The following is a 22,540-nucleotide window of genomic DNA, read 5'->3' on the forward strand; positions in this document are numbered from 1 at the left end:
TGGCGATGTCGCATCAGCAGCAGTCGGAAAGCAGGCAGTGGCAGGCGTCCCTCATAGTGTCGGGAGCGTTGCTAGAGCTAGGGGAGCTACGAACAGGTGGGCTAATTGGTAGCTGTAGTTATGATTGAATTAATGATTTTATTGATCATGTATCAGTCTTTATAATGGCAAAACGAAACATGGTTGTCATGGTAATGATAGCAAAAATATGAAATGCATCCAGCATGTGTTCACAATTCACGCTGTAATGATCGTATCGGTCACGAAGTTCTAATCTTTCGTTATATTGGTGGTGGATTTCACATCGGCCGGCTCTGCTGCAGGTGCTCCGTTGGCTTCTCAGTAATCTGCATGTGTCGCTCTGCTAAATGAGCATTTTCATGTTTTGACACTCGAAGTATAAACAAGGGAAGTGACATTTCCCGGATAACCATGCGAGGACCGCCCAGCTTGTCTAGACATGATCAGCGAGTAGATCAAACCTAGTCTCTGACATTACGAATAACAATTTATAGTCCAGAAAAAAACGTCTGTTAGACATGTGCTCTACAGTCGAGCTATTCTCAGCCCCAGAATGAGCCATCCTCCCTCCCTCTTTTCACACTGGAGCGTGTTGTGTGGGAGGGATTGTCTGAGGGAGATAATTGAATTTCATTTTCTGTGAGCCACACACGTTCCTTTCCACAGACAATAGCACACGGCTCATAGCTGTCCAAGTGGGGCAATTAGCCAGTCGCCGCTACCAGATCAGGACTGTTCGTACCTCAAATCTAATAATCTCTCTGTGTGTGTGTGTGTGTGTGTGTGTGTGTGTGTGTGTGTGTGTGTGTGTGGATCTTGTGTATATTTAAATGTGCTAATTTGAAAGTGTGTGTGTGTTTAATCGACACTGCTGTTACAGTCACGCAGGAGCTTGAACGTCGTTATCTGCAGTGCTGGCGTTTGGTTGGTCTCGTCAGACGTGATCAGAAGATGCCATCCGGAAATACATGCAGTATGTAGCCCAGGACAAGGAAGCTCGACTGGTGTGAGCACGTCAAACTAGTTGGGGTACATCGGCCATGAATTATAATGCTTTTGTTACCAGAAATTAACTAATAAATCAATTTATTGTTTTTTTAATTATTTTTTAACAAAAGATTAATAAAAACATTAAACATTTTTTTACAAAAGAATGCTACCAGTATCTCCCTACGAATGTTCTTAGACTAGTTTTTGAGGAAAGTCCAAACAAAAAGTCTAGGTGCAGAATTGTTCACGGCTAAAGCTGGATCTCATTATCTTCTGAAGGTTGTGAATGTCCGAATCTTCCTATTGGGCCTTATTCACTGACCATGGAAAGGCTCCTAGTCACTACAGTTTACACATACCTTGCAAATCCAACGGCTTACAGCTTACAGCTTTTCGGGTTGCATTGTGCACTTGTGAAAGTACCATATTTACCCTTATAGCGTATACCTTATGCACTCCGTGAGACCCCCTCCCCCCCCAATACAGACAAATACACTTGCACCTCTAATTAAAATAAATGTAAGATAAAATTATGTATTTTAAAACTTACAAATAAGTTACAAATAAGACTGTATTAAAAAAAAAATATTAAAATAAGACTTTTGAGAATATTTGGGAACTTAGAAAAGCTCTTGCACTAAATTATTGTAATTGTTATGGTTGCTGAGAAGGCCTGACCAAGGGAAAATGCAGGCCTCACATTCTGAAATCAGGGGAGTCTCTGAAAATTGACTTCACTACTGATTTAGAAATATTAAATGCCATGATTGATGGGTCACAGGTTGGTCAGAATTAAATCAAATAAAGGAAAATCCTTCTGATCAGACATTGGAGTGACTATCCTCCAGACCTGATCCCGAGAGGTTCTTACAGGTCAACAATAGCCGCTGTTAAAGCCACAGTTCATTTATAGCCAGTGAGTCTTACGGTTTCTAACCTATTCAACTGTAAATGCAACATTTTAATCGACTATTGATTCGCATGCCTGATTAGTTGAGGAGATATTGCCTTGTGCTAAACCGAAGACTATCTGTTTTTCTGACGAGCTCGTTTTACACAACTCCTCTCATAAAAGCCTAGTTATTGACAACCGAGTCAGAGCACTGTTTATTGATTACAGTGCTGGTAATGCTGCTGTTTTACTGCTGGAAGATCAATGTATGACCCCTGCATCGACGGCAGGAGATGCTTTCACAGCATAACTTTCGAAGTATCTCATTTCCAATGATTTTGGACTGTATTTTTAGGCGGCGATTATTGAATACCTATATTTTCCTGCATTACCTTCCTTGACATCTTGACAACTCTGCCTCTGCAGGTCTGCTGCTGCTGCTGCTGTTGTACTGAAGCCGTGTGCATGTGTGTGTGTGTGTGTGTGTGTGTGCATACACTGGATATTGAATCTCAGTTGAGTGAAAAGGGGGTCCGTGTTTGTTTTTCCGTTGTCTGCCGTGCTTCACAAAACCTTTCACACCAAGCAGATTTAGTAACCCCCCCCCTCTTCCCCTCCAGCTCTACCTTCCTCATTTGTGTCACTCTTTTCACCCATTCTCACCCCCCCCCCCCTCCCAATCTCACTCCTCACCTCCTTCCCGAGGATGAGAAGAAGCCCGTGGCTTGTGAGCGCAGGTGCTGTGATGCAAATTAATTTCCATATCGGCGAGATAAGAGACGTACCACCGCCACTCTCCGGCGCCCTCTCGCCAAAAACAATTTTCACCGGCTTATTTATCATCAAACAATCAGGCATGCTCTGACGCTGTGACAATGGAGCCTGTGTAAAGACCACCAACCCCACCGCTAAGGCCATGGCATCCTGACAGCTTTAGGTTTTATGGTCAATTCAGTCAACTTTATTTGGTAAATTGGAGTTATTAATTTAGTTAATTATCTGTGATATTTGGCTTAGAACTGTATCTGAGTGTCAGTTCACAGTTGATATCTGGGGAGATGACTAAAACCTTCGGACGGGATTAGTTTTTACATTAGTTTTACATGGGGAGGTGGAGTAACTTCTCCTCTACCGGGCATCTGTAAAACGGATGACCGATTTGGATGGGATAAGAACTCATAAATGACTGAGATGGGAGTGGGTCCTCAGTTTGCACGCTGCTGTCCTGTAACCACTTAAAAACATATTTAAGCTCTATTCGGACGGGTTAGTTTACACTGGAAGGAGGAGTAATGTAATTATACTACAGGACGTCTGACCGATTACAATAAGAAATGGCTAATAAATAAATGACTGGTTATCATCAAGTTTTTCGGAGTTGATTGACGGCAGTGCGTAAATCGAGTAGCCACTCCCATCTCAATCTTAAAATCCTTAAAAACTCCAGGACATGATGGAATAATATGGATTCATATAACTATATTAAATAAATATAATATAATTAAAATAATAGGTTATCTTTACTGATGTGGGAGCATGCAGTATGTAAAAATTACTGACCTGGTGCATTCAGGACTAAAATCACTGAGAAGCTCTGGTAATAACTACAATACCCTACCTCCCCACTTATAGTGATAATGTAATACTAATTATGTGTACTACACTACACAAAGACCTACCTAAAGTCCTTTGGTCGGTCCTCAGGGTTAGACTGAGGTTTACCACAGACTGGAATGACCCCAGTTATCTGTGCCATGCCTCCTTAAACGCCTCCATATTTGATGAAAAACGAATGAGTATTTACACATGGCGATTTACATGGGATTAATATAACCTAGTGTTTATTTTTATGGCTCATTTTACAGAAGGTAAAGAGCACACAGTCTGTAAAAATGACTGACATGGTGCATTTCAGGCAAGACCAAAACCAGAAAAACTAATGATTATATTACCCAAACAAATTGCACCCTGGGTGAAAACCAACCAGAATTTGACCTAACCAGACAAGAGAGTGTGCAGGTGTGGGAATGAACCTCAACTCTGTCTGTAGTATCTAGCACAGTGACTGTGCTGGGGTCTTTCCAGCTGTGTGTGTGTGGGTTGGTTGGTTGGTTGGTTTATTTATTTATTCATTTATTCATTTATTCATTAATTTATTCATGTAACCACCAGGGCTTTACGTGTCTGGGAAAGGTTGGATGAGGTCAGTAAAGGGCAATGAGAATAAGATAATTCCATTTGACTCTAAAATGCTAGTTTTAATGATAATGTATGGACGATGATTATGACGACGATGATTATGACGACGATGATGATGATGATGATGGTGATGATATTGATGATGATGTGAGCTGCCCTGTAGGCTTTAATTGATTGCAGTGTTTGTAAATGGCAGCATCTTCCTCAGCCTTTCAAGAAGGTGGTTCTGAAGACAATAAATCTCCTTTTGCTGGATGAGGGTCAGTCTTTCCTTGCTTCCTTGCTCAGTTACCTTTTTCTGGAACATCCAGCACTACTCACCTCTAGTCAATGTCTGATTCCACCAGCAGTAATGGCAGCATTGTGGTTTATAGCAGCTTTATAGCAGTGCTCCCTCTGATTGACAACGGTTTGATCTCCTGGCCTGTAAGATTCTCCTTCTTATGTTACATGTTTAAACTGAGTGACTCTGGATTGGATCACATTTAATCTTGAAACCCCTGAACCCCAAAAACCTATTGTATTGTATATTGTTGAGTCCTGAGTCCCTACTCCCTACTCCGCATGACTGAAATCGCTGGTAAAGGAGCAGACAGACTCTGTCCGATCTCGTCTGCTCTTCCAGCCCACGTCTGATACCACTCTGACCCGCTTCTGTGTCTGTTGAAAACCACAGGGTCAGAGAGAGGGAGAAAGAGAGGGAGATTAAGAGTGTTTGCGTGTTTGAAGGTGGGAGTTTGTGTTGGTAGATGTGGTGGTAGATGCAGAGCGGTCAGGTCAGTGGTGATTCACTGTGTTTAGCACATGGAGAATTCTGCAGTCAGGTCTGAAAGGCTCATGCTGATCATTCAGACACAGCAGACATAAGCGATCTGCCCCTGCCATTAAGCTGCACTGTTTACTGGCACAGTGTTCATCCAGCCTGTATATCCAGACCTCTCCCAGTACATCATCAAAGTAATGCATCTGATGATGATGATGATGATGATTATTTCAACTGCAGTGTTTTTGGAATATTAAAACCGGTGGGCCAGTCGGCACTGGTACATTTTATGGTGCGTTTATGCTTGTTGGATTTGGTTTGATTAAAGCGAGCCCTGCTGTGATTGCTCAGGTATTGCGTCGCCTTTCCAACTCTAGCGCAGGCTGAGTCTGCCTGAGCAGGTGGGTCTCGACCCGTTTCTAAGTGGACATCTTGTACCAACCCTGCCCACTCGCTCCACCAATGGCATGCCATCCGCATCTGCCTGCTTCACCATGGTGGAGTCTCCATGCAGACCTGCCCACCTTTCTGTGCTTTAACAACTTCTGTCTGACGCTTAGTCTAGTGGGGCTGTTTCCCAAACCCCACACTACCACCCTTTTCAGTAAAAAAGGTGCATGTATTTGTCACTGTACAGTGAAATGTGTCCTCTGGGAGCAAAGGGGGAAAAGGGCCTTGCTCAAGGGCCCAACAGTGGCAGCTTGTCGAGCCCGGGAATCGAACCCACAACCCTGTTATCGATAGCCTGGCGCTCTAACTGCTGAGCCACCACTGCCCACAGTACTCGCCACCACTAGAACTGCATTTATTAATGTAGTTGCCTCAGTAAAGCACAGATGTGTGTGAGTTGGGCCATAGCGTCCAGTGGCCAAATTGGCACAATTTTTATTTCTTTCTTTTTTTTCCAATTACCCAATCAGCATCGCTAGTTAGCCAGCATGCTTGGAGGAAAGGGTAGCCTCCTGCTACTATACAACAGCTAACAGACGCCTGTGCTGACCGGCATCACACTAAGAGTGACGTGGGGAGAAAGTTCCCCTTAACCCACCCCTGAAAGAGCAAGTAACAGTGGCTCATTTTCTTGCTGGATCCAGACCAATAAGCATGGGGCTACAAGTATAAACACGGCCGTACGCTTTGGTCTACCAGCTGCCGGCGCGTTAAAAACATGTCTTGGGAGTGTCTGGGATTTCATGTTTATTTCGGTTTCTGGATTTGGAGGGGTCATGAAGTGTTTCTGGTCCTGGAATACCCCTCCTCTTCACATGTTTACACTTGATTCAGCTCATCAGCTCATTAACATGCCTTTCCTGAGTTGAAGTGGGTGTGTCTGACAAGGGAAATGTGTGTGAACATGGTCTTCCTGAACCATAATAAAACCAGCCTGTAGAAGAATTCTGTTCGGGAGCTCCTGTCTGATCTACTGTGTATGAACTCGGCCCTCAAATATCAAGAGACGGGTTTCACTTCCAAGTGTGAAAGCATGTGTCTGAAATCTTAATCCGGAGACAATCCAGATACCAGTGATGCACTGAATATTAAAGTTGAATAAGTGAAAGGGCTGAATAATTTATACTGAATAAAGCCGTTTTTGATGACTCCATCAGATCCCAGCCAGCATGCAGTGAGGAACTCTTTGTAAATGCAGCAAACATGTCAGCTCTGTGGAAACCGTTTGTAGACTTGCACTGCTGAATTGTCAAGAGGGGATACATCTGCAGAGTTTCAGCACTTCAAGTTTAATTTATCACTTGAAATCACAACACCCAGAACCGTATGCCGAGTACGAGAAAGACACGGCGGCGGCAGCAGTGAAAAGGAAAGTTCCTCCTCCCAGTCCCAGCACATCTACTTCATCTGTGAGTGACTTCTTTGAAAAGGCAAAAGGGTTAACCGGTGACTGCAGCGCCAAAGCAGAAGTCCTCACCCAAGAGATAATAGCGTTCATCGCCTTGGACGACCAGCCATTCTCTGTTGCTGAGGACGTTGAATTACATAGGCTTATAGATAGAGCTGGGCAATATGACAATATTTTATTATTGTGGTACACAGTATGCTTAATGAGCGTATCATGGATAGCATCAGTGCTTTTTCATTACAAAGAGTGTAATCAGTCCTATTTAAGTCAATGGTACTCAGTATGGGAGAGTATCTGGATAGCAGTTTTTCTACATGGTGAAATCGGATGTCATAATGTCTTTATAATTAATAAATATATACACACACACACACACACTTCATACATACATACATACATACATACATATATATATATATATATATATATATGTGTGTGTGTGTGTGTGTGTATATATATGTATATAATAATGAATAATAATGAATATAATACACACATACACACACACATATACATATATATATATGTTATATATGTTTTCCCCCATATTGCCCAGCTACTCGTTTGTTTGTTAATTACTATTAACTTATATTGATGACTATTAATATATAGTCATTGTAGTTTTATCCTAAGGGCAAATATTTCACTAATTTAAAAAAAAGTTTATTTTATGCTAATATATTTAAAGTCAGCGTGCTTTGTTTATATGTCTGCTGGGATGTTAAAGTTCAGTGTTTTTAATAAATATATAATTTTTTATTGTAGTTTTGTCTTTTTTAATAATTTTTTTGAAAAGCGTGATTTCTTTGAAAATACGTGATTTATGCAATGGGGGGAGGGGGGGTGAATGGAAAAACTTTGTTTGGTGTTAATTTTGTTTGGCTTCAGACAGAAATTTTAATTTCATTTTGCCAGATACTGGTCACATGAAGTGACCGGTGTAACAATGTCATAGTTGCTCTAAAAAATTAATAAAAGAAATCTGTCAAAGCTGATAAACAAGTTGAATGAAAAAAATGGCTTGGATGGGTATTATTCAAGCGTTTGATCTTCAGGTGGAACTATATTCTAAAGAGCATAACCTCCTGTTTTGCAGCACTACTCCTCTTTAATACAAGTCTACAATGTGCGGAATGATACCACATATTGCGCTGGGGTAAAAAGGGGTTCCGGTTGCTGCTCCATCGTTGAGCTGTTTGGAGAAGTTGTTTGTGTTTATAGACTGATCTCAAAAGTCATACCGTATTGTAGCCAACGCTGATCCGTGCCAAACAAGGCAAGCTCTTTTGGGCGTGTATTTATAGAGATGAGATTAGTGGCGGCCTAGGTGCAGCATTTGTTAGCAACATTAGCTTCTAGCATCTCTTGTTGTAAGCTGTTGTGTGCGTCAGATCCGAGACTGCATCTGATGGAAATGATGAATCCTGATCATTTAATGTTTCTCCAGACTTGTTCTTTAAACATCAGCCCTGTGTCGGCTCAGATGTGTAAAGACCTGATTGCTGCTCTTGGTGGATTTTCTATTGCTGCTAATTGCAGGTTTTCGAGGCCTTCAGAGTCTTTGACTGACAGATGAAATGTTTTGTCTTCCAGGTCCTGAACACCTCACTTTCCCGCCGTAAAAAGCCTTTTGGGAGGTGGTGGAAGAAACAGCAGCTGCAGGTAGGTGCATTTCTCTCTGTTTGAGTAGGTGATGGTTAACGGTAACAGAAGACGAGACCATTTTTAATCCGTTAGTTATTGAAAGAAAGACACTCATCCGATTAGATGCTTAAGGAGAAATAAGCCGATTATTTGCAGGATTATTTTCTGATGTTTGCAGAACAAAAGCCCTGAGAATGCCGTCATGAGACCGATGTGCAGCCAGATCTTTTATTTTGTTCTGAAATATTTCACGTTTGCATGGAAATATGTTTATTTATGCACCAATCAGCCATAACATTAACACCACCGACGGATGAAGTGAAAATATGGATCATCTTCACCTGTATATTAGGCAATTCTTGAAGGTGATGAAGGTGTTAAAAGCATGAGACAGTTTGAGAAGAACCATACTGTGATGGCAGGACGACTGGGTCAGAACATCTTCAAAACATCAGCCAGGGCTTTGTGGGGTTTTCCTGTTATGTGTTGGTCAATACCTACCAAAAGTGCTCCAAGAAAGGACATTCAGTGATCTGGCGACAGGGTTATAAGCACCTATAGATCACTGATGCTCATGAAGGCCCCACCCACCTCACAAATTGCAGGACTTATAGGATCTGCTGCTAACATCTTGGTGCCAGACACCACAGGACACCTTCAGAGGTCTTGTGAATCCATGCCTCGAATGCTCAAATCTGTTGTGGTGGCACAAGGGGGACCTACTCAGTTTTAGGCAGGTGTGCTAATGTTATAACAGATTCATATCTGTTATTTTGCTCCTAGAGATTCACATAAAAAAAATTGTGGGAGTTTAATTATTATTAATATAAATAAAAAATAATTATTCAGTTTTACTCTACAATTGTTTTTAACCCCTTTTTATCCTTTTAAATAAAACTTATGTTACTGTGGCTTATGTTACTGTGCCTTTAAAAGGAATATATGTAAATTAGCTCTATTCTGATTGGCTGCTGTGTATCATGCCTCATCTGATCTGCTAACCCCTACATTATAAGTTCAGTGTGAGTGGGCCAAGCTAGAATTCTGTAGGTGAATATATGTGAACATGGTTGTTTGATTTTGTGACGTCATATTAGATTATATTAGATATATTCATATTATCATATTAGATAGATATTTTGATATCTGTGGGAAGTCATGGCTTTTTAAACGAACAGTGTTTTCACACACTCCTCAAACTCTTATTTCAAAGATGTGAGGTCAAGTCAATTTTGCCAGGATTCAGGCCCTTACACAGACAGACCTCCCATATGACTGGACCGTATAGAGTGTTCTGTAGTTGAGCTGGATTTTCAGGAATCTTTACTAGATTACGTCTTCAGAGTCCTCTTTCCAGACTCTTGTGCAGCAGTGGATCGTCTGGGTGAGGTCAGTGAGGGCTTGAAGACCGCACATAACACAGTGAGTTATAGCAGGCAGGACAGACGGCACTCGGGCTTCGGTTTGAGTGACCTTTCTGCTGTGTTTAATGTTGTATACATGTCTGAGACATGTGGAATGTGAGAAGCCTTAGTCTGCAATAAAAAGCATGCAAAGGTACACACTGCACGACTGACTGCTGTGTGCTCAATCTCCCAGTAAAGCCAGGGTTGAGTTAACCCCTGGCTGACCGCTATTGCACTATATTTGAGTTGTAGTAGTAATAGTAATATTTATTTATTCATTTCTAAATCTTTTTTTAGATACTCTGATCAGTCTTAAAAGGTTCATTCAGTACTTGATTGAACTGCATGTTGACCCCATATTTGGCCTTGGTGAGCAGCCGCAGAAGCGCATTAAATCATGGACTTGTTTATACTAGTCACTGAATAAATGAGATTCACCAACTGTCATTAACACCAAGTGTATGTCTTCTGGCACTCCCTCCCTGTGTGTGTGTGTGTGTGTGTGTGTGTGTGTGTGTGTGTGTGTGTGTGTGTGTGTGTGTGTGTGTGTGTGTGTGTGTGTGTGTGTTAACAAGAGAGGGAGAGAGTGAATGTAAAATGGATCGTGAAGGGCTGCCGGAATAACTATTTCATCTGACTGGATCCTGGAAAATCCATTAGGCTGAGCCACTTGGCTGGTTTCATGCTGAGGAGTGCAGAGGTGGGAGAAAGTGTGCTGCAGCCCTTCTGTCCTCGTGTGTGTGTGTGTGTGTTTTTTTTACATGAGAGCTGAATCTTAGGTGAGGAAGTGATCTGCTTTGGAAAATGTACTCATGTTCACAAGGGGACCTTAAACCTGCTAAGCAACGAAATCAAGCTTTCCGGCTGTTTTGTAAAGCAGGAGAGGGATAGATGATGTCTCATGATGGATTTGGCCATATTGGGATTATGCATGGCTGGGCATTATGGAAGTATTTATCATTATCATTATTGTGACAAATATAGGGTTGCAATATTCAGCTGGAAAATTTACCACGGGTATAAACAGGTAATTATGGGAATTTATGGAAATAAAAAAGGAATATTTGAGAGTTAAAGGGTATAATAAAGAGCCATAATGGCCATAATTGGATGCTTCAGTATATTTTTACCATGTTAGAAGTTTCTCCCCTTTCGCTTTGAATATTCCCATTTTATTCTCATGAATTCTGGTTAATCATTATCCATTAATTAATTCCTGTGGCATTTTTTTTTTGTATTGGTATGCCTTCATGTCTGCTGTATAAAACAGTGGTACATTGTGATGGTGTGATATAGTTCATGTAAATGAGCCAATATCTCCTATTATTCTAATAAATTCCCATCATTTCCATGGAAAGTATTTTTTATATATATATTTCCAAAGTTACCATTGAAAGATACTGGAAATGTATCGGACATTTCCCATCCCTTTGCAACACTAGACAAATGACATTCCAACATATGCCAGGATGCTTCTCTGAGCACATCACAGACTTCCCAGACCTGCTTAGTTATTTTTGGTGTCCTGCTAGCTCACTGAGAAAGACGGTAAAGGTTCTTCAGTGCTGTGCTGCAGTGAGATTCCCGGGAGAACCGTGTGGAAGCTCAAGGCTGCACCTCATTGTTCCTCTAGTGTGATGGATGGATTACAGATGTTGGAGCCTTGTTGGCCAGAACCTGAATGGTGGTGTGATCTGTGCTGCTGTTCCTGCTCACTGCAGCATAAACAGCATAGACCGACCGGACAAGCATTCTGCTGTCCGGTCCATGTACACACGTGTCAACGAGAGCATGGTGGGACTTGCTTTAAGTGGATTTAACTCTTTTCTGACTGGATTAGTTCTTGTCTAATTTTATTTTTATTTTTTTTACTTCACACATCTATTTAGTGATGGACTGTCTCAGCTGAACGGCCACAAGGTTACTAGAGGAAGATTAAGGAAGAAGTAGGCCTGAAGGTTTTCTTCTGGGTCACATGATCACATTTGCATTAACAGTGGCATCTACATTTACAGCATTTAGCCGACACTCTTCTCCAGAGCGGCTTACAAAAGTGCTTCACTGTTTACTCAAGAAAAACCTCAGCTAGTTTGAATAGACTAAAAATTCAAAGATGCCTCTAAGGTTAGACACTACCAAACACAAGTCAATATGGAGACCATAGTACTATACTCTTCGCCCAAGTACTCCCACAGAAGAGGTGGGTTGGACTCTGCAGTTCGGACACTCAGGGGAAGTTCGTTCCTCCACTTCGGTGCAGGACAGAAAAAAGCCTGGACGCTCGTCTTCAGTGGATTTTAAGGGATAGTGGGTTGAGCCGAACCGTACTTGAAGCTGGCTTTTGACCATTGCCATCATGTACGGAGGGGCTGGTTCATTCTTGCCTTTGTAGGCCAGCGTCAGGGGTTTGAATCTTGTGTGGGCAGCAGCTACAGGAAGCCAGTGAAGAGAGAACGCAGTAGTGGAGTGACATGGCTGACCTTAGAAACGCTGAAGACGACCCGTGCCGCTGCATTCTGGATAAGTTGCAGGGGGCTGATGGTGCGCAGAAGGAGACCAGCCAGAAGAGAGCTGCAGTGGTCAAGTCTTGAAGTGACGAGAGACTGAACAAGCACCTGAGTGGCCTCTCGAGTTCTCCGGATGTTGTACAGGAGAAATCTCCATGACAGAGTTAGATTTGCAACATGACTTGAGAATGATAACTGATCATCCATGACTACATCAAGGTTTCCAGCTTCTGTAGATGGAGTGACCAGTGAGTTCTCAAAGTAGGACTGGGCTGGCAAGGATGGACAGGAGGCTCTTGTGGTCCACTGTGTCCAAAGCTGCAGAAAGGTCAAAGAGAATCGGAACTGATGACAGTTTGGCTCTCATATGACTTTCAGGGTGTGACATAGTTCCAACAACAGTGTGAAGAGGTGATTTATTTATTTATTTATTTATATATATATATATATATATATATATATATATATATATATATATATATATATATATATATATATATATAGGGATTGTAGGCTTGATCCTCACTTGGGAATTGGGCACACTCTCCTCTTGTCTGCATGGGTTTTCTTGGTGTAGTCTGGTTTCCGTCCGTCCCCGAAGCACACAGTCGGTAAATTTGCTAGGATAAATGACCCTGGTTCCGTGTGGTACCCTGTCCAGCTGGCTCCCATTGACTCTGGGTAGGCTCCGAACCCACCTTGACTAGGAAGCATAGGTTTGGGTGGGAGGTTGGATGATGGACGTTTTCTTCATGTCCCTGATACGTGCACTCAGAGACTCGATATGGTCAAAAAACCTTTTATCTAACGTGAGTTGACTGGACTCTATCTGGAAAACGCAGGCATACACTATATGACCAAAAGTATTGGGACACCTGCTCATCCATTGTTTCTTTTAAAAATGAAGGGTATTAAATAGGTATATAGGTTTATCTGCTCCAGAGAGTCCTATTCTATTGACAGTATGTAAATTGCAATTGCAGAGCCCCTGTGAACGTGGGGAATTATCCCAGGACCCCATGTAAGTCTTAAAGCCGGTCCGGAAATAAATAAATAATTAATATCATCCGGCATTTATTATATGGTGTCATTCTCATTCAGCCCACAGCATCCATGTTTCTGTGCTACATCTACACCAGTAGCCTAAGTGCAGGCCTTCCTGTCAGTTTGACCACCAGCTAATTTTGAGAGCAAAACCTCTGTCCCGCACAGGCCGTCCTGTAGCTCTCAAGCCCTCCTCTTTCAGGCCTGAGAGGGTTTTGGAGAGCTGTAGAGCTGCTTGCTCTACATTTAGTGTGCACTCTGTTCTTTTGTGCTGAAGGCCTGGTCTGTAGTGTAGCTCTGCGGCTCCTCTGGATTTAGTTCAGCTAATGGAGCGTAGCACTGTCCTGACAGACCAATATGCCCTAACTTCCTCTCCAAAAATGGAGTGTGTGTGTGTGTGTGTGTGTGTGTGTGTGTGTGTGTGTGTGTGTGTGTGTGCGTGTGCGTGCGCACAGAGCTAATCAGTCTCTGGTGATTTAGGCTACAAGAAAGACATGACCTAGGACAGACACGGTGTGTGTGTGTGTGTATGTGTGTGTGTGTGTGTGTGTGTGTGTGTGTGTGTGTGTGTGTGTGTGTGAGAGTGAGATGTGTGTTCTGCTGTCTTGGGCTCAGCCTTCATTAAAGACTGTGAAGAGTTTAAAGTGATTTTTCTGCTGGAACCACCTGAAGAGAGGCCAACGTGTGTGTGTGTGTGTGTGTGTGTGTGTGTGTGTGTGTGTGTGTGTGTGTGTGTGTGTGTGTGTGTGTGTGTGTGTGTGTGTGTGTGTTCAAGTGGTTCTGCAGGCTATATGACCGCGCACACACACAAACACACACCTCACCCCCTCATACAATAAAGCACATCCACGTGAGTGTATTCCCACACTGCTTCTCATATTCCTGCCTGCTCATCTTGCAGGATGAAACACACACATACACACACTCGCCGCAGTGTCCTTGAGAAGCCGATGACTTTGGCAGCCAGTGCCTGTCTGTCTATCTGTTTCTTTCCTTTTATTGTTTTCTTTCATCTTCACTTGTTCTTTCCTTCTGTAATTCTTTCATTTCTCTTTTCTTTCATCTTTTTACTTTAATCAGATTTAACTTTCTCACCGTCCGTCTGTCTGTCTGTCTCTTTTGTCTATCTTGTATGTCTTGCCTGTTCTGTCTATCTATTTATCTTGTCTGTCTGTATTATAGACTATCTGCATCTTGTTACACTATGTGGACAAAAGTATTGGGACACCTTCTCATTCATTGTTTCTTCTGAAATCAGAAAATGGCTTCAAAATAGCTTTTGGAGCATTGCTGTAAGGATTTGATTGCATTCTGCGACAAAGGCTTTAGTGGGTTCAGGATGTTGGACAATCACCACCCCCACCTCATCCCCAGCTCCCCCACTCACCCCAAAGGTACTGGATGGAGCGCCATCCATCATTCCAGAGAACACAGTTCTTCCACTGCTCCACAGCTCAATGCTGGGGGGCTTTATACCTCTCTAGACCACACCTGGCATTAGGCAGCATGGTGCCAATAGGTTCAGGATAATCTGCTCCAGAGAGTCCTATTCTATTGGTAGTACTTCTCTTTGGGGACGAGCTGTACATCTATGTCAGCAATGGGTGCAGCTTAAGTAGTGAATGCATTCATTAGAAGGGGCGTCCACAAACATTGGGACATATAGCTAGGTTTTTATACAGTCAGGTGTTAATCATGCATGTTCGCTACGTGGCTGGTGTTACCCTACTCTGCATTGCAGACAAGTGTATTCTGATCTGTGTGTGTGTGTGTGTGTGTGTGTGTGTGTGTGTGTGTGTGTGTGTGTGAATTATTCATGTCAGTGACATGTAGAGTGATTCGGTAAGCATATATCCATCCCCCCCAGTGCTGCTGGGACTTCTGCAGTCCCTTCCCCAGAAGTTATAGCTGTTATTGTGTGTGTGTGTGTGTGTGTGTGTGTGTGTGTGTGTGTGTGTGTGTGTGTGTGTGTGTGTGTGTGTGTGTGTGCGCACACTCTACGACTTTTAAAAATGCTCGCCTTTGGGCATTCTTTGCTGTGTAGTCATTTCTGTTATTCCCAGTTCACCACCTCTAATCAAATACAACCCTGCTCCCATCTCTTCCTGCTATTGTCTCTCGCTCTCCCTCTCCCTTGCACGCTCTCTCTTGCGCGCACAGGCACACACACACTATCTGTCTCTTTTGCACGCACTCTTGCTGTCTCTTGCTCGCTCTATCTCTCACCATCTCTCATTTCCTGCTCTCTCTCTCTCTCTCTTTCTGGCGTGTGTTTTCTGTTTGATGCACTCTTAGCCTGTGCCAGGAATGTTTGCCCTGAAAGGACAGCTCAGTGGAAGGCATCCATAAACACAGGGCGCCGAGCAGTGAGCCGAGCCCAGCCTGAGGCCTCGTCTCTGGGCTCATCTGTGCTGGACCAGGTCCTGGCGTTCTGCTCTGTGGCTCAGTGGGTGCGAGTCGGAAGCGGGGGTCTCTGTTGATCTGTGGTCAGACGCGGTTCTGCTGCTGATCTATCTGTTCGAATCTCTTCTGCTTCTAAGACTTGGCCTAATGGTGTGTGTGGTTGTACTGTACAACCCTGTTTTAGTGTAATGACTAATTAATCAACTACCTACCTACCCATAGCGCCCCCTAGCACGAGCAATGCTCCCAACACTAGGAGGGTAAGGACTTAACACATGTCTCTTCCGTTACGTGTGAAACCAGCCACCTGGAATGAGGAAAGAGCCAGGTATTCAGCTCCATCGCACCAGCTAACAGACGTATGTACCGGCCGACATCACTTTTAGAGTGATGAGGGCAGTGAGCGCCATCTACCTGCCTGGAGAAAGCACGGCCAGTTGTGCTCGCTCAGACTCCGGCTGCTGGCGATGTTGGCACTCAGAGCTCCAGATATTTACTTCTGACATAAAGTGAAAGTCAGTTGTTCTTTACTTGTTTACTTGAGTGGAACAGAACTGTTGCTCTAACTGGAGATCTGGGATTTTTCATGAACATAAATAATGGTATTGAATAGTGATGTCGTGCCCTCGCACGCTCTCTCTCGCTCTCTCGCGCGCTGTGAACACTGAGAGCTGTTCTGTCGGTCTTCTCTCTCCCCCTCTGTCGCTCTTCATTTACCTCTCTATCTCTGTCTTCATTCACTCCTGCTCTTATTTCCTCCCTCCATCCTTCTCCCGTCTTCTCTCGGGCGCCGTTGGGATTCGGGGTGCTGCTGAAAAGATGTAGCCATGACGACGATTCCCACTGGATAAGCCTGCGTGGAGACGGAGCCGCCGTTTTCATTTTCCTTTCTCTGTTTATTCTTTTTCTCTCCCCATCTTTCTCTGTTCCTGTCTTTCACACTTCTTCTTTGAGTCTCCCTAAGCAGGGTAGGATCCAAAGATCCTAAGGGGGGAAAGGAGAAAACAAAAACAAAAAAGAAGAAGAAGAAACAAGAACAAGTAAAAAGAATGTGGATGGAAAATGGAGAGATGGGAAAGGGAGAGAGAAAAAGCAAGTAAGAGAAAGTAAAAGAAAGAGAGAGGAGAAAGTGAAAGGGCAGAGCGAGAGAGAGAGCGCAGGAGAAAGGAAAGGGGAATGGAGGGGGATACAGGGAAAGCAATAGAGAAAGGTAGAGGGAAAGAACAAAAGGGAAAAGTCTAGAGTAGAGTAGATAAACAAGAGTACAAAGAAAAAAGAAGAGATGAAAGAGAGAGAAAACAAAGAGGGGAAATGAGTAGGAATGAGAAGATAAAGGGGAAAACGGGAAGAGAAGAGAGGAGAGGAAAGAGAAGAATATAGAGTAGGAAGGAAAGATGAAAATAAAGAGAGAGAAAAGAGAAGGATGGAATGAAAGCTGTAGCAGGAAGAGAAAAGAAAGAGAGGAAAGAGGGAAGGGAGGAAAGGAGAAAGGAAAAACAAGATGAAAGTAAAGAAAGGGAAGAAAGGAAAGAGATCAAAAGAAGTAAAAAATTAAGAAATGAAAAAGGGAAAAAAGAAAGAAAAGAGATGAAAGAAAAGGAAAGAAGCCAGAGTTGAAAGGGAAGAAAGGGGAGAGAGGAAGTGAAGGTTTAGGGAGATTCATAGTTGCTGTAGAATTTAACACATGAGCAGAACACCCACCGCTTTTAGACTCTCACACTGCAGACCTTCCCATAACTGTTAATACTGACAGTTCAGCACCACCTGACCACACACACACACACACACACACACACACACACACACACACACACACACACACACACACACACACACACACACACAGAGTTCAGCAGATCACATGATGAGGGAGTTGGAGACCAGAGTTGATGAATATGCAGTAAGATACTGAAGGCAGGTGAGAAGGCACACTGTAAAACACACACACACACACACACACACACACACACACACACACACACTTTCCTCGCATGATGTGTTTGGGAGCACAGAAGTTGCTGAACTCTGTTAAGAATTCTAGACTTTGCTGAGACAGGCTTTTTTTTCCCTGTTGACACACACACACTCACACACACACACACACACACTGCCCGTTCGTGGAGGGATCTGTTTGTCTTTCCAGGGCACACTAAGTGTCAGAGAGCCCCCCTGGAGCCAGACTCCTGTGACACTCTTCTGAGAGAGGGAGGGAGAGAGAGAGAGAGACACACACACACACACACACACACACACACACACACACACACACACACACACACACACACACACACACACACACGGAAAGCCAGAGAGGTCACTTATGGCCTTATTGTGAATTCAGTGTTCAGACAGAACCAGCCGTGACATTCACTTCTTATTTATTTGCTGTTGGCCGCCTCACTTCCTGTTCTCTCCTGCCCACTCTCTCTCTCACACACACACACACACACAGCCCTCTCTTGTAAGCTAAGCATTCTCAAAGTCTATGGCCTACATGGGCCCCACAGTGCAACTACAGTTTTTAATTGCTCTGTGTGTCTCCTCTCTTCTGGTCGTCTTCCTCTGTCATCCCCCCGACAGACCACCCCTTTCTGACCTTAATAGCCCTATCCTTTGTTTGAAATTGACACCATTCTGGACAGTTGTGGCTTTATTTCTATAGAAGAGAAGGGAATTGAACCATAGTGCTAATGATTTCTGCAGTTGTTGCTAAACACAGTATTAATGTCTGCAGAAATCAGAATTTTAGTGAGTGCCAGGTTAGAGCTCTGTTTCACCTGAAAAACGGACATGTAGGCCCATTTTAACCCAGAATAGATGGATTCAGTGATTGAGACACACACACACACACACACACACACACACACACACACACACACACACACACACACACACAGTGCAGAATACATGAGCACTGCAAACTTTCACTCTTCCCACGTAACATAAATAAAGCTTTATTTATCTCTGTCTTAAAGCCACACACACACACACACACACACACACACACACACACACACACACATCTATATATGCATACATGCATTTGGAGGGAGCAGTGCTGAATAGCCTGCTGCGTTAGTTGCTACAGAAGCAGATGGTGCTGCAGGTTTTGGGAAGTGGCTGCCCGGGCTTGGGCTCTGCTCCACCAGGGTATGTGTGTCTCTGTGTGTATTAAAGTAAGTGAGTGTGTGTGTGTGTGTGTGTGTGTGTGTGTGTGTGTGTGTGTGTGTGTGTGGTCAAATTCTGAAATATTTGATGTATTTTATTTTATTATTTATTGTGAAAGCCTTGAGAAATGTTAGTTCATACTCCACATAAATTTGAGGGGGGGGGCACATTGGGGGACGATAACAAGCACGTGGAGGCGGAGCTTAATAAGCAACACCAGTGATATTAGTAAAAAATGTACCATAAACACAACCTGGTAGCTGGTGGTGTGTTCATTTCATAGTGTATGACTTGATGCATGAAAATAATGCCTGCTTGCCAGCAAGTCTCATGAAGTCTCAGAATAGCGTCAGGGTTTGTTCACGTGATGTGGCGTCAGCAGGACAGGGGGCCCGGCTTAAAGGCAGTGAACCCGCCCTCTGTGTGCTCTGTGCTTTCGCATTCGCTGTTCGCTAATGTGCCAAAGCTGGCCTTGGCGCATTGCCCTGCATCTTACAGTGCTTCCCCTGCCTCCAACACAACTGGTCCAACTAATGTAGCTTTCCTGAGGTGGTAGGTCTTCAGCATCACTGCCAAAGTTCAGTAGAGCATCAGCCGCAGCAGCAGCGTTCCAGCCCGGAGTGGAGTGGCAATGACTTCCTGTTACAGTCAGTGGAGAATCGGCCTGACTCTGAAGCTGCTGTTTTAAGGGGCAGTTGCTACATCATGTTATTTTAAGTGAGGAAGCAGCCAAGTAGGCCCACACACGTGCTGCATGTGAATGCTGAGTGTGCACGCTTGTGTTCGGTATAGCCGCCGGGCATTCAACTTTTCTTTTTTTATGTTTCCTAATAGGTGCGTTCATTTAGTGTGTGACTTTAAAAAAAAAAAACATTAATGGCAACAACTGCAGATTAAATATCTGCCTTATCTGCTGTAAACTCCTGATTGTTGCTCTCCTGTCCTTTTATCCGTGAAATGAATTGGCTGTTATGAGCTAATGAGCTGGAGGGCTGTGTTGGACTCTTTCATATATATTTGGATCATTTTGATTAAATTGTCTTTTATGTGCAACCAATTAAAGTGTGTGTGTGTGTGTGTGTGTGTGTGTGTGTGTGTGTGTGTGTGTGTGTGTGTGTGTGTGTGTGTGTGTGTTCTCTCTACTGCGATTGTGGGTATGGATGAAAAAGGGCAGTTAGAGGGGGGTTGGTGGGTGTCGGATGTGATGCTCTTCCAGGTTCTTCTTGATGCATGTGTGTAACACTGAAGTAAGGCTGGAGTGCACGGCTGAATGCTAAGAGGTATGTGGGTGTGTCTGAGTGAGAGGTGTGTGTGTGTGTGTGTGTGTGTGTGTGTGTGTGTGTGTGTGTGTGTGTGTGTTGGACACTTCTCCTGAAGAAGCTCATTGATTTACTGCTGGATACAAAAGTGATGAGCTAGCTGAGCGAGTGCATCTCTCCCTCTTTCTCGCGCACTCCCTCGCTCTCTGTAATGAGTACAATATTGCCAATACATTATAACCATAACAATAAAAGTAACAATAGAAGCAGCAATAATTACATAATAAGCTGTGTCTCTTTCCCAGAACTACCCTGTAAATGTTTGTTTATTTGGGATCTCTCCCTGTCGGTCTGTCTGCATCGCACCCTTGCACGCTCTCTCACGCTCTCTCACGTTTCCTGCATTATTCCATCTCTTTGGCTCACAGAGGGCTTTCTGCAGTGTGTGTTTGTGTGTGTTGCTAATATCTATGTGCATATGTGTGTGCATGTTCCTCTGTGGGCTCTCCATGGTGACTTTTACCTCCTGCTGTGTGTGTGTGTGTGTGTGTGTGTGTGTGTGTGTGTGTGTGTGTGTGTGTGTGTGTGTGTGTGTGTGTGCGTGCGCGCTAGTTAGTGTGGTAGTTGCGGTGTGTTTGTGTCTGTGTGTTCCTCTTTGGGGCCTCATGGTGACTTTTACCTCCCACTGCCTGTGTGTGTGTGTGTGTGTGTGTGTGTGTGTGTGTGTGTGTGTGTGTGTGTGTGTTTGTCCTTGTCTTTTTCAGATGCCCCTGTCTGGATGGTCCAAGACTCATTGTCTCGCACGCCCCCCCCCCCCCCCCACACACACACACACACACTCACACACACACTCGGTGTTAAGTAATGGGCTTTTGGGTCAGTTTCGCTTAGAATGCTTCACCAATCATTAGATAGATAAATACACACACACACACACACACACACACACACACACACGTGCGCACACACACAGCCTAAGCTGAAGCACTTCATTTATTTCACCTGTCATCCCTCTGTGTTTGTGTAATCCTGCAACTCATTATGGATCAGAATGCTCTCCTAGAGGTGTGTGTGTGTGTGTGTGTGTGTGTGTGTGTGTGTGTGTGTGTGTGTGTGTGTGTGTGTGTGTGTTTTTGTTTTTCTTAAAGGCTGCATTAACATCTCTTCACTGTGGATTTTGTGTTTATGCAGTGTTTCAGAGAAGTCTGCTGCCGTATTTAAACCGCTGTGTCACTTAGAACTGGAGCTCAGTCTCAGTCCAGCTCCACACTAATGGCCTGTAGGTTGCCTGTCCAGCTGTCTACCACAAGTGCAGAGGCTGCTTAGCTGATTTGCTCTCTGTTGCCAATAAAAAGCACATAAACTCTAGTGTAGGACCCTGTGTAGCAGATAAACACTAACCTAATGGCACCATGTCTAATGCCAGGTGTGGGCTAGAGGGGTATAAAGCCCCCCAGCATTGAGCTGTGGAGCAGTGGAAGAACTGTGCTCTCTGGAATGACGATGCTAATCCATGCAGTACTTTTGGGATGAGTTAAGGAGTTGGGAATGAGGTGGGGTGGTGATCATTCAACATTCTGACCTTACTAAGGTCGCTCTTGTTGGTCAGTGCAATCAAATCCTCACGGCAATGCTCCTCCAAAATCTAGTAGAAGTCTTTCTTCTTGGACAGTACAGACGGTTACTCCAACAAAAGCAGGATACTTTTTTTAAACCCTTTATTTAGAATGAATCCGTAAATAAGCAGGTGTCCTAATACTTTTGTCCATGTATTGCACAGGATGGACAAAGTTACAATACCCAGCCAAAGTGAAGTTTAAGAAAGCTGGTGCGTTGAAGTTGAAGCATGGGTTGCAGTGTGGGCCTGAAGAACGGCTGTTTACAGTAGAGCAGGAATGACCATACAGAATGTTCTTTAATGCGATGTACTTCACTACGAGTGAATCCGTCCGGAAAGCAAGAGTTTAAAACAAACAGTGGTGGATACTTGGCACCTGCTCAACATCTCAAAAGCACAAGCTCCGTACAGAAGGTCCAGAGGGTACAAACTGCTGCCCGACTCCTGGTGGCTCAGAGTTGGGCCTCAAGACTTATTGATGGGTTGGTCCTCAGCTCCACTGCCTCAGCAGACGTACCCTGATTGACAGCAGCTTTTTCCCTTTTTGTGTATGTATGTGTGTGTGTGTGTGTGTGTGTGTGTGTGTGTGTGTGTGTGTGTGTGTGTGTGTGTGTGTGAGACGTTTCTTGATTTGTTTATCAGGCAAACAGCTGTGTTTGTTCATGCAAAGATATGTTGAACGTTATTTAAGGCCCATAGCTGCTGAGAACGCAGTGTGACTCGCTGGAGTGTGTCTTGGTGCGTGTGTGTGTGTGTGTGTGTGTGTGT

General features: G+C 43.7%; 1 protein-coding gene across 3 annotated transcripts in view; it reads left to right on the forward strand.

Annotated features, from left to right (window-relative positions):
* The window catches only part of strbp (spermatid perinuclear RNA binding protein), a 116,163-nt gene that overhangs the window by 33,951 nt on the left and 59,672 nt on the right, over positions 1-22,540 (forward strand). For all 3 annotated transcript variants that reach the window (XM_072658125.1, XM_072658124.1, XM_072658126.1), the window contains exon 2: positions 8,317-8,385. The gene's annotated coding sequence lies outside the window, so the exon portion shown is untranslated. The remainder of the gene's footprint in view (positions 1-8,316; positions 8,386-22,540) is intronic.

The sequence above is a fragment of the Salminus brasiliensis genome, chromosome 16, assembly GCF_030463535.1.
Source record: "Salminus brasiliensis chromosome 16, fSalBra1.hap2, whole genome shotgun sequence".
NCBI lineage: Eukaryota > Metazoa > Chordata > Actinopteri > Characiformes > Bryconidae > Salminus > Salminus brasiliensis.